Genomic DNA, 13,835 nt, shown 5'->3' on the forward strand with positions numbered 1-13,835 from the left:
TCAACCGTCACAAAATTAACCATCGAAACCAAGGGACGTATACACTTCAATATGCGAAAAATTTATCAGAAATTACTATTGAGATTTAAAGTACTCAAAGTGGTAAGTTCACTCTATTCTATGTAAACCGAAAGACATAACAGTGGAAGAAATTAGACGCAACGGAACTCCTAAAATACGTTTACTAACTGCAAAGAGGACATTGTCTTCACTTGTACACACAAAAACACAAGCCATTACTGAAACAACACGATATATGATAGCCGAAATCAACGTACTTATACAACACTATGGGTATATATTCGACCGAGAAATTATCAAAACTTCAGATCATGGAAATTATGAGAATTTCTCGAAGTATAGGTATTGGATTAGTCAGCAATATGTAAACGAATCAAAATAGATCTAATTTATCAGTTTAAAAATTGCCGACCAACAACATGGTCAGAAGTCAACATTATAAGACAGTCAACTTTAATGCAAAGACAAACGAAGACTAAAACTCCTACGACGAGAAACACTTCAAACAAGACCAGGGAGCAATCTTATTCAAATCTTGTTGAGTAACCATAAAGATCACCAGTAAATAAAGTAAGCTCTGACGACGTTGTCTAGAACGACAATAAAAGCTCTGTAACTAAACCATTCAGTTTGCAGACATCATGGACACGAAAATACATGCATATTATTTGTTAATCTAACAATATAAATTTTACTTTTAAGCAACCCTGATAGCAATCAGCAGTAAATTCATATTTTGTCATAATTAGGGAACATTTTAAAACAGTTACTATCTGAATGGATCAGTAAACAATTAAGACATAATCCACAATTAATATACAGTGAAGTAATTATCTCGTTTTTTTGAAAATTATTTACAAAACTCTATTCAAAACATTGAGATTATGTATTCTAAATACGATGACGCAGATGATCTGCATGATTAGTGGTCATCAATATAACAATATTTGTATCATTATTGCTAGGTATTGATAGAGGGATGATCAATCAATACATGCTTATGCTCTTCATTTACTACTGATGTAAAGACGAATTATATTTAAAAATATACTCATAAATAGTGTTCACCATTAGATGAAATCTCAACTTCCTCAATTACGTAAACTTTATTTGATAAATGAATAAGATTTATTGATCTAAAATTTCTTCTTATGTCGTAACTGTGATATATTGGGGTTGCTTTACCTCCCCTACACACTATGGCTTTCAGCACTTCCTTATAAGCTAGTATATATATGTTATTATATCATCATATATTATAAAAATTATATTTTATATTATTTCAAAGATCGATTGCATTCATAATAAGCATATGTAACTTTTTCAAACCGATAACTTGATGGTTACGACATTAGTAACAAATTAGCCAAACGACCATTAATTTACAGTGTTTCGGTTCATAATACGTAATAAACATATAAGGAGTGAGTTTACATAATCTCAATGTCATATTTGATGATTAGTCAGATTTTGACAATGAATTATGTTTATTATTATTGCAATGAAGTATAACTTTTAGTGATTACTGTTTTAGAAACATAGAATTCCTTCTTGAATAAATGTCAAATTCTTGAAACTCTCAATATTTTATTTATAATGAAAATTGAATAGTCTGTGATAAGCTTACTATTCAAACAGCTCCATAAATCTTAAGCTGCAACCCAGTGAAAAATAGTTGTTACTATGAGAAAGCACTGAACGATTGTTTCGTCTTAGTATGAGACAGTGCGTATCACTCACATTACAAGCGAGATTCAGACTCCAAAACTTCAGGCTCGCGCATAAACGCCAAACCTCCTGATCACTAACCCGAGATTCGATAGTGAACAAGTTTAACTTCAGTTAGTTCACGGTATTGAGTGACCATCTTCCATTGTCCCTGTTGGTTACTCTTCTCATAGTTGTCACAGATTAGCACCATTGATCATGGCTTCTCACTAGAACTCCATGAATTCCATTCCGAAGTTAGTCAGTAGTGAGCACATGATTATCATCAGTATAGGGTTGTAAAGATTGCTGGATTTAAATTGTTGTCTTTGATTGGTTCGTGATTACGGTGGAAAACGGTAGTGCTTGAAGTCAGGAACTGTAACTGAACTGCGAGCACATATATTTTGTATCTAAAGGACATTTTTTCTAAATACCAGGAATTTAATTCTCCATCGATCAGTTTTACAGCATTTTCAGAACAGATGTTGGTGTGTGAAATTGATATTAGTTATCATCAATTCCCTGCTATAAATATGCGAAATAAAGAGTACCTCGATTTGCTGAATGAAAACAAATAATGTGGACGTAATGGCTTGAAATATTTTTTTTTTTGATATTGCGCTTTAACATCTATCACTAAACCAATAAGTAAACAGAAAAATGACCAAAAATTATGGGTGCGACTCGATAAACGCTGAAGATAACCTCTTCCCTGGTTTACCAGTAAGAAATACAATTTCATCAGGTTGTTTTTTCGAAGATTTGGTAAAAATACTTAGTATAAATCAACAGCATTTAGGAAAAGAACAATCCAGAAAAGTATTCAACAAACTGGTTTCTTCACAGATGTGATGCAAATTAGCTAGAAATCCGCACTGCTCGAATCAAATATATCTAATCTAGAGAACTGTGGATTCGCTTTTCATAGAACGTAAATAAGAAGTATGGTTATATTTTTAATCAACTATTATTATTATGATCATTGTCACTGAATAATTGATTTGAACATGACTAACTTTATGAACTGATGTCATTTGAGGAACTATTGAAAATTTAAAAAATACCGAGCAATCGCTTAGTTTTAGTTCAGAACTGTGTAGCAGTGTGTACCTATAAGTCTCATACATGATGGTATCAAGAATATTTCGATCAGTCAGCGACCACATCATTTTCGATTTATATTTACAACTTCAGTTATTTCTAGATTTACTCCCAGTGCTCATACAATTTTGTCAGCGGTGACTGTCTCATTCCAGATAATGTAAAAAATATTCATGTAATTCATAAAATACATTGTCAAATACCAATAACACAATAGTTTGACAGATATTGGTGTCCCGTTTACGTAAATGATGAGTTTGTAAAATGATGTTAAGAAAATCCAAATGTGACAATACTTCGTACACCAGTAATAAATGAATAGTCAATATTCATAGTGAATTTTTGTATCTAAAGTAAAGCAGTAAACACAATATACACCATATGGATTCAATGAAAATTTTGTAAGGATTTTACCGACGATTTATAATGTTACGTAAGTTTTATTTGTAACAAAAGAATTTGTAAATGCTAATATATAATAACATAATGAACAGAAATGACAGAATAACACCATAATTGTGTCATGACTAAGTGATATTGAAATGGGTTTACATAGAAATACCGGTTTTCTATGTAATATTTTGAGTACTTGAAAAAGTCAAAGTAAATTCAAAATTAGAACATGAAACCCAACTAGCAAATTATCTTTCAGAGATTATGGCAATGAATATCAGTCAAAAATTATATTTTATCAAATCCCTAATGCTAACACGAAACATAGATTCATAGCCTTGTGTTAATTGTTATTAACTGTCTGAAGTAAAAACGTAGGTCATGTGATTTAGTTGATAATTATTTGCCTTATTTTGTACGAATTGTTCCTATATAGACATTATGATAAAATTTTAAAATTCGTACCCATTGCAACAGTGAACGGTCGTCTGTACTCAGTAGCTAAGTGAATGACCTACTGACGTTCGAAGTGAAAGATACTGAATTGGAATCCTGGATAGAATATTAAATCTGAGATTCAGAGATATTCAGATCACCAGTCCCAAGTAGGACGAAATACGCTTTCTGGTTTTCACTGTCACATACAATTCATTTATTCCGTATAAAACTTCTGAAATACTTCGAAATGTTTGTAGTATAACCAAAATATCTCCTTAGTAAATGAAACGTTTGTTAGTTTCACAGTGAAAATAATTCGAAAATAAAATTGGTTTTTTTTGAGAAAAGTAATTAAGCTGAATAAAATCTGTTAAATTATTAGTTCGTATTTAAAATGAGACACTGGTATTAAATGTTTTGAAATGAAATATATTTTTTTAACCATTCACATTCTTATTAGGATGATGATGTTGGTGAAATGATAGTGAAACGAAGCGAGGGGGAAATGTGATGTTCAATTTACCTAATTAAATCAAATATGATAAAGTTTCATTCGGTCAACAATCTCTGATAAATGATAAATATAGTCACATTATATATGATTCAACATATTTATTATGGTGCATTTAAATGAAATTCATAATAAATTCAAAAGATTAATGTGAATAAAAATCCAAGGCTCATCATGAAGAACACATACAGACAAGAATACGCATACAAACAAACAGTTCAGCTTTCAATACATCCAGCTGCTGATTAGCATAAGTGAATAATACTTAAGTGGAAGAATTAGACTAAGCAAGTGTAAGCTGTATGAATTTTTCTAGGAACACAGCTGGGCACTAATTCTTTCATCACTTTTTGTCTAATCTACTTATTTGCTTGACTCTTCATGATACTTATACACAAAATTAATTATATTGTAATGGTGGTGAGATGAGTTTCAAGTTTATCAAGTATTTGCGCAATTTGATTTATTCTCTTTCGATAAAAATTGGATACAAGTTTCAAAAAATGAGGACAATGGTAATAACATTAATAAAAATTGACAATCATAATTATTTGTCCAATATTCACTTGATCTATTGAAAGTTGAACGTGTGATTCTTTCTCGTAATCGTTGATTATGACAGTAGAAGTGCTTTTAAAACTGAAAAATGGTATGAATAACTCTTCTTATATAGCATCCATAAAGTAATATATAATGTTTTAAAGATGATTTTGAAAAAGATTAACAAGATTTTTGAACATATGTCACACAGTTATCAGTAGAATGATATTTATCAAGTTAACCAAGTGTCTAATCCTCGTTTCAACAAAAACAGACAAGATATACCGTTTACATATAAATTAATGTGTGTTATAGAATGTGTAGCTGAAGGTATATATGAAACTACTAAAGACTATACGAATATGAAGTTGGTTACTTAATATCCTACCCTTAAAGGAAATCAGTCGCTACTTGGGACTGGTCATTTGGATGTCCCTGGATCCCAGAGTTGATATTCTATCCAGGATTCCAATTCAGTATCTTTATTTTTAAACACCAATATGCGACATGTATGAATTCCAATCTAATTTGTAATGGTTTATATTTATCTCGTTTATTGTTATTCGAACTGAGTTTTAACAATTGTATAAAATTAATTTAGCAAAATGGACTAATCACAACTGAGTGACTATCGAAAACGAGAGATTTGTTTTAATTCTGATTTACGACTCTTCAGCATTTTTAATTCACAAACTAATATGGGATCAAATCCCGGATCATCTTGTCTTTTAGTAAATGCATTACCAACTATATCACTGATACAGAATTTATTGGTCCGCATTTTCAGTATGTTTTATTTTTTCTTTCAAAACAGTTAATTACTATCTTTAAAAATATTTGATGAATAATTTTAACTTTCTTAATTCAATGTAATTTTTATCACTAATTTAATTAGATACATTATTTTATTTCGTAAACACATACTAACAAAATTTATATTTACCTTAGAAGATAACAATAATGACAAATGCTACATCGACTTCTATAAAAAAAGTAAATTAGGTTAAAGTTAATAAAAGAACTGAAATGTACTACTGTAGATAACTTATAATTAAATAGGTTTTTGTTTTATAACTACTGTTTTCCAACTTTTTAATTATTTCCTTCGTTTCATTAATCCATGATAAATTGAGTTAAATGATTGCTAACATTTGTTAGATAAATCTGTATTTAGATTTCATGTTAGTTGCCACATGTCAGGAGGACTTATCTCTCATACTAACAGAATGAATGCTTTCTCTGAGATTAAAACTACATAAACATGACATTGGATGCATTGCGAAGCTATCTCACACGTAAAGCCTCACTGGGTACATCTCATCAGGACTTTGGGAATCGCATTCGAAGTTAGTTACTGCTGTGTAGCCGAAGATTTTTATTAGGGTTGGTAGGTAGTAGAATATTCATAGTTTACATCGTAAAATGACTAGAGTTACATATTTTCACCACTGGATACCAACCCAAAGGTTTAGAGTTTGGTCGTTTGCGCTCGAGACCAAAGATCTTGGGTAAGATTACCGATTGGTTAGTAGATTGTACTGCCATGTAAAGAAGGAGCATCTATTCACTACTTTCCAGCTTTCAGCGTTTTCCTAGAAAATATCAGTCCGTGATGTCATCTACGAGAATTCCACAAGTCCGCTAAAACATGACATTCATTAATCAGTACATATATAATAAAGCTTTCTGTCTATCATTTTCATTGTAACATGAAATATCAAACAAGTGGATTTTGGGAACTACAACGATTTATACTGTCTTTTCAGTAAATCGGTTAGTACTTCTTCAGATGAAAAATCCACAAACAAGGAAATGTGACGGAATCTGTTTGTCAGAAGAATATAATAGAGAATTACATGCATTCATTTATCATTTCGTTAAACTGCAATTACTTGACACTGTAACCTGTTCATCACCACAATCACACACACATACACGTATACATACACACAGACATATAATTCTCGCTGTATTATTCATCATCACTTGCAAACTAACTGATTGACTCGATTATAATACTCGTAGATAAGAGAATAAGTAATATATATATATATATAACATTCAATGTTGAATGTATATTTAGTTCTGTATCACTTTAGAGATAATCCTTGTTCAGTTATTATTTGGAGAGAATTGTATAGTTCACTAACATTTTTCTGATATTGTCATAGACTGTATTATTGCATTATGATGTAATCGAAAATGGAATAGGAAATCTTATCATTTTATTTGATTACTGATATACGATATGATTTTTGAGTAGTAGATTGCACTGACTCAAGTCGAATGACTTTTAACCTACCCTTTATTTATTGAATGGTACTATTGATAATGATAGTAATCATAATGATACACATATTATAAATAATATTTAATTAGTGTTTTGCAGACGTTTTATATAATCATAAAGAGAATGATAACTCTTCGATATCTTGTATTAACTTTCAATAAAAGAAAACTGGCAAAACTGCAATTGTTAAACACAATTTTGATTAATTACCTGTGGTTAAATATATGACAATACATAAACATTTTTTTTATTTTATAAGCAATTAATTATAAGCACGCTAATTCTGACAACAGAGAGCAAATATGTTTAAAGAATTTCATGATTGAATCAGAATTTCCGATGTTTTTCAGGGATTGTTGTTTAGATCAACAGTTTCTAACTACATAAATAACGAGTGAAGCTTATGACAAAATAAAAATAGTGGATGATTCTCAGTAATTAGGCCCAGGACTGCAATAATCGGTCACAATATTCTATCCAATGCACCTCCATCTATCCTCGAGTACTCACTTAATTCTTTTGTTCAAGTAATGTATTTAATTAATGAGCCGACTAACTTCATACCAATTTGTCGTTATATCCATGCTGGATATTTGTTCGTGAAAAGCAGAAGTGCTTTGACATTGTTTTCGTTCAGGTTTCCACCCACCATCGTAACGTGTGTGGATACTACATTTCTAAACTAGCGTATAAACCAGAAGGGTTTACAATGTAGCAGTTTCGTATCTAATGGATAACACCCTCAAATTGTTCTTCGTTCTCATCTAATCTAAGTAGGAATTCTGATAACTTTCAAAGTATGTGATTTTAGAAAGTTGTAACAGGTGTCTGAAAAACTTATTAGGCTTTAGGTGGTTCATTGACTTTAGATGTCAGTAAAGTATTCACCACAACCGATATTCGAAAATATTATTTATTGGATTTCGACTCATGTTCCTATGTTAACTCCCTACGTAGAGAACTTGAATATTCATGGTATAATCACTGGTGTATCCGCTGTTCGCTGTAGTGAGACCAAGTAACTATTATTTGTGTCCATATTTGCAAGAATATTCAGAGCCAAGATTTTTAAATGATTAATTTTGTTAACAATTAATACTAATTAATCGCTAAGTAGAAATAATTGTTGAGTAATACAGTCCCCAATGCGGTCTAAAATCTATAGACTGGTTGAAATATAGGCAATGTTCAAGCAATTTGGGATATAGGTGAAATAATTCTGGAGGTATTTAGTGAAAAGCAACTGACAACCTTAAATCACAGTTTTCCATTGGTTAGGACCATATAGAGAAAATCACATGTAATATTATAGAAACTAGTGTTTAAGTCACTCGGACGAGTGAACCAACTGCAATTATATTGAGGGAATTTTACTGACACAACAAACTGCACCCCATGAAATTTCCTAATAATTGTGATAAAGTAGTGAAAATATCTCAACCTAATAGAAGTTAAAAAGTTTTATGTCTATAAATGAGCAATATGGTGAAATGAATTCATATCCCAGCCGTAAAGTCAGCTCACCAAAGACTAGAAAACCCAAGATTTCTTTGGCATTTTTAACAATCACGTGAAATCATAATGTGATTTACGTTACGGTGTTACAGGAAATGAGCTTTGAAGTTACACATAATGTTATGGACATTTCTTAAAAAAAATTTTTTTTTGTTTTTAAGAAATATATACACGTCTTCAATCCATTCTGTTTTCACTAAGAACATCAACTACAACCGACTAATTTATTTACAATACTTCAAATTCCTCAAATAAAATATTGTCACAAATTAAGTACAAACAAGAATAATAAATTATTTTTATCGGATATCTTATGTTGTTCTGCAAATAGATAAATGAATAATTACATCTTATTTAGTAGTCATTGATAGATTAGAATAGATGTGGTTTGGTGCTATGCACTCACGAATACTGGCAATGAAGGTGACAGTTACCAGTTTTATTCGAGATTGTAGTTCATGTTGGAGCAATAAATGTACTTTGTTGAAGAGTAACACTGCTCTATATTTCCTGAGAAGTCTTCCAGACTTTACAAGTAGCGCCATTAATGACAACAGATGTAAATCCGTTATTCAGTTTTCCATCTCACCTTTCTTTTCTTTTCTGGTCATCATCATCGAGTGTATTCTCGCTAGATAATTTTGAATATTTTTCAGATCGTCTGTCTTCACTATTATAGTTACTAAATTTGAACAGAAATGAAGTGGATTTCACACGTATCATTTTGACAGTGTTATTGATATTCTCACGTATTCATTAATCAAATTCTGGGTCTTCCTACTGACCATGCATCACATTCCGTTCATATCCATCAACGTCAAATCACCAATGTCCACCATGAGTGATGAAACCAAGCCAGTCATACTCACATAGTGAGAAAATATGTAATGTGTGTCACGCAATCACTCACTAGCTTGCTTTCTACAATTAAAAAATCAAATATTTGAAATATCAGCTACACTAAAACTGACAAACACTCACTCACTCACTCTCTCTCTCTCTCACACACACACACTTACAATACATGTAATAATAAGAGACCAGTTGGAGGGAAACGAAGAGGTATCCACTGGAGGAAATAAAGACAAGAAATAGCCACGTTGTAAATTACTGTTTGAAAGAGTTGAGAATGAAAGTATTCGTTTTGCAATCTGGATAGTAAAACACCTCAATATAAAGTCGCAATTTTTGATATATTATCGGAAATTCACAGTTGAATGATTTGACATATGTGGTTGAATTTTTCATAAGATGAAGAGATAGACAGACGGGCAGACAGGAACCATGTTTATCGAAAAGTAGCTAGCAAATCAGGTCATTATCGATATAGGTTTTACAGCTGTATAAGTTTATGTTGCTCTGTGTTAGATGATAAAAAACGAATAGGAACCACCCATATGTTTTTTTATATTTTCATTCGCTCTAGGTGAACATATCTGTGGTGAATATATTCAGGTGTGCCCCTGTTCATCTACTAATAAAAAATAACTAATATGAAAAGATGATGAGGATGACGCAATCCAATAAATTTTCAAAATAAAAAAACATTAAGCAATAACCTTACAATAAAAAAGATTAAAGTTCAATCACCTGTCCATTCATTCATAAAAAACACAAGCTGAGTGATAAAAACAAACATTGAATTAATCTCAGATAGAGAGAAATATGAGAGAGAAGAGGCATGGTGTTTTTTATTTAAACTCGATTCATATGAATTGAACTTAATGCATATTTGGTTTAACCCCTAAAGGCTTTTCATGTCATTCCAATATATATAATATACTAAAGTAATGGAAATAGCCTAGCCTAGCCTAGCCTAGCCTAGCCTCGCCTCGCCTCGCCTCGCCTCACCAATCCATTTCCTCAAATCATCTCATCTTATCAAGTTTAATGAATAATTATTTTATCTAATCCAACCATGACAGACAAGAACAAACTCGACCACATAGACTGACACAACATTCTGGTTAATATTTCATTATCTCCTTGCACAATTATTTTCACTTGTATTTCACAGTGAGTTGAGTAGGGAAATAGAACGATGTGGTGGATACAAGAGTGGATAAGATGGAATCACACAGAACAGTAAATGAGTTCTCATAGTAAAAAACATTGTGATCCAACTGGTTGTTTGTATGTATTTGATTGTTGTTCTGTATGGTTTACTCCTACCCTTATTGTGAATCACATAATCTGTACACTGAAGCTACTTGTACGAACATATTCTTGCAAAGATAGAATATGAATAAGGAACATTTCGACGTGTATATTGTCTGTATATGACATAAGATATCAAGTTGGTGTTTGCTACATACTGTGAAATAAAATTAAGTAATTCAACGATTTATTATTTTTAAAGAAGTGATAAGAAATTAGATAAGTTGAAGATCGACATTCGGCTTAGTGACGACGATCATGCTTAATAAGACAATTAATATTAAAGGATTATTGGAAATATAATATAAACAAATAAACTACATGGTATCAACAAGTGTATGATGATTCAATGCTATTAATTTATCATTAAAAATGGCGTTGATTATTTCTGGCATATACATATGTTTAATATGGTCTTAATATTAATAAAAGCCTCTTTTCTTTTCATATTTGACAAGCAGTATATAATTTAAAGGGGTTCCTGCGATAGTAATTAGGGTAAAACGTTTTATATCAACCGTGGTACCACTGGAAACTAGAGCGCACTTGCTTGATATTTCATCTGATTTCGGAATTTCTCGTTAGTTAATACCCTTAACCCAGAGCAGATTCGAACGCATAACACTCAATCGTATCTACTGGGGGTAACAATTTTTGTTCTTTTGTACATAATTCCTTGTTCAATGAATTAGTATTGTATATGCTGGATCTCGAGGAATCACTTTGTAAACTTTTTCTTTTGCAATTTAATTCTAGAAATTCATATTTCTTGTTTCCATTATTATTTGCTGTTTTTGTTTACTACCTGGAAGAATCTTAAAAGTCATTAGTTCATTTTCTCTTTTAATACGCTGTTTTATGATTGGTTTCAAGGATATTTCTGCTTTTTATATATTATACACGAGTTGAGTGATTGTTATTCGTTCTTCCGGACAATTAGTGGAATTCAATAGTTTCCCTGCTGATTATGATCATTTTCCTCTAATTAACAGGTTTGGGGCGAAGAGGAACAGCTTAGCTTCGTCCTTTTATTGCATTACTAGTTTACGTTCCTTCGCCACTACCAAGGTGATATCTCGGACACTAGTCTTTTGTGAAACACACTTTTGAATGTTATCTGGAAGAACTTCCGTCTAGATTTTCATGAATTTATCTCATAACAATTATATAGTGAGAAGACTTTTAAAGTTTCGATCAGATTGTTTTCAGAAGATTATCTAAATCTGTAAGGGGTATTCAGCACCTAAAATTTTTAGGTTCTCTCCTGAAAATTTCGTGTCTGAGTTCCTTTACTAAGCTGATGAATCCATTCAATCCCTTAGTATTCTCAATCGTTGTATATTTGCTGTAAAAATGGGAAGAATTATTTATAATCATTTTATTGACTGTTGTGTTTAACAGTTTGAACTAGTATTCCTTTTGTCTATTTATTATAAAGCTCATTTAAGATGAACCCAAAAACTATCTTTCTGGTCGTTCATAAGTGAAACTGATCAAGTTTATATGGTAATTAGAGTTGATTTGATGTAGATTTGTCCAGTCTAAATGTTGAATCATTACATTACATGAAATATATGCATAGTGTGTTAATTTCGGTCAGCGCATATTACGTAACAGTAGTTCAATTAAATGATTTGGCTTTTTTTAATGTTTAGGTTTTTTCGAATAAAGTAGACAACTTAACTCGGACTCAACATAATCTAGCAACAGTAATAAATGAAAACGAAACTTTCACCCTAGTAACACTGACATTACATAATACTTTTGTCTTATCTTTAATTTTGAAGAAGTATAATTAACACACTTTGTTTAATGAGTAGTAATTTTTGGTAAGATTTGAACACCGTTCACATTTACATTAAGTCATTAATACATTAAAGTGGAATTAAAATAGAATTTGTTAGATAAGTGAAATTGTATCTATCAGAAGAGGTTAAATGTTGAAAATGTAACTAGAGGCGTTGTTTCTTCACAAAAAGCTCAGCCAGGATTCGTTGTATATTGTTTCAAATGACTTAGTGAAATATTTTGTATTTAGGTAGGATATAGTAAGCAAAATAAATAGCCATGAAGTTCGGAAAGTCAAGGCGAACTAATAACTACTTAAGATGTAAAAATCGTAATCAAACTAATACAAAAATGTCAGCTGATAAGCAAAGAATCTTCTGTAATACTTGAATTGTAGCAATGAATGGAATCCAGGATACACGTTTCATAAAATTAGGAACTCCTTAACAGAATTTACCCAAATCTCAGTGTTGGTATTTACACTAAAATTATAACATAGAATTTTTAAATCATGAAGTGTTTTCCACTGAGATAATGGGTCCAGATAACTTAGCAGCACCGTCTATAATGCTTATTCGTTTGATGCAGAATGTACTGGGTTCAAGTGTTATTATGAACATCAACTCTGATATACAGGTAAGACCGCATGACGAGTTCCAGCTTATAGGAAACACGGGCTTGAATTACACTGAGAGCCACAAACTAAATATACTAAAAGTGGTAACAACTTGGGTGTTTTGAGACGAACTGCTCATAACGTACATAAGACACCAGAGACTGATAAACTCCAGTCCTTAAGATCAATAACGAGAAAACTCAAACCCAGACATTTATTAACTATCTTCTATTTAAAATACATAAAGATCTTTGAACTAACACAATTCGTTGTTCTACAGGTTTAATATTAGTGGTATAAAAATTTGAAAGACTTTATGTCTTCTGCTACTACTGTGATACAGTATCATAGTTTATTTGCAATTGTAAGCTCTTCAGCCTTTCAGGATATCATTAACATGTTGAGTCCTCAAGATAATTGTAAAAGATAAGAATATGTATTCGGCAGTATCTTAGACTGATTCAAATTGTTTAATTGTCGTTTTTCTAATGTGGAAAATGAAGTCATATGATACTAATCATATCTTTGAGGTATTCATCACCCTATGAAGTCCTTTATAAGTTAGATAATCACAGACCGAACTCCGCCTGGAGTCCCTCTGGGGGCTACTGCCGGTCCCAAGCCCGGATAAAGGAGGAGGGTTGGGCATGGGGTTGGCGTCCCCATCCCGTAGAAAACTAACTCGCTAAAAAAACGCTAACCAGAAAAAATTATTCAAACCTTTTAAACTCTGCCCTGGGAGTCAGAAGGTCTTC

The sequence above is a fragment of the Schistosoma haematobium genome, chromosome ZW, assembly GCF_000699445.3.
Source record: "Schistosoma haematobium chromosome ZW, whole genome shotgun sequence".
Taxonomy (NCBI): domain Eukaryota; kingdom Metazoa; phylum Platyhelminthes; class Trematoda; order Strigeidida; family Schistosomatidae; genus Schistosoma; species Schistosoma haematobium.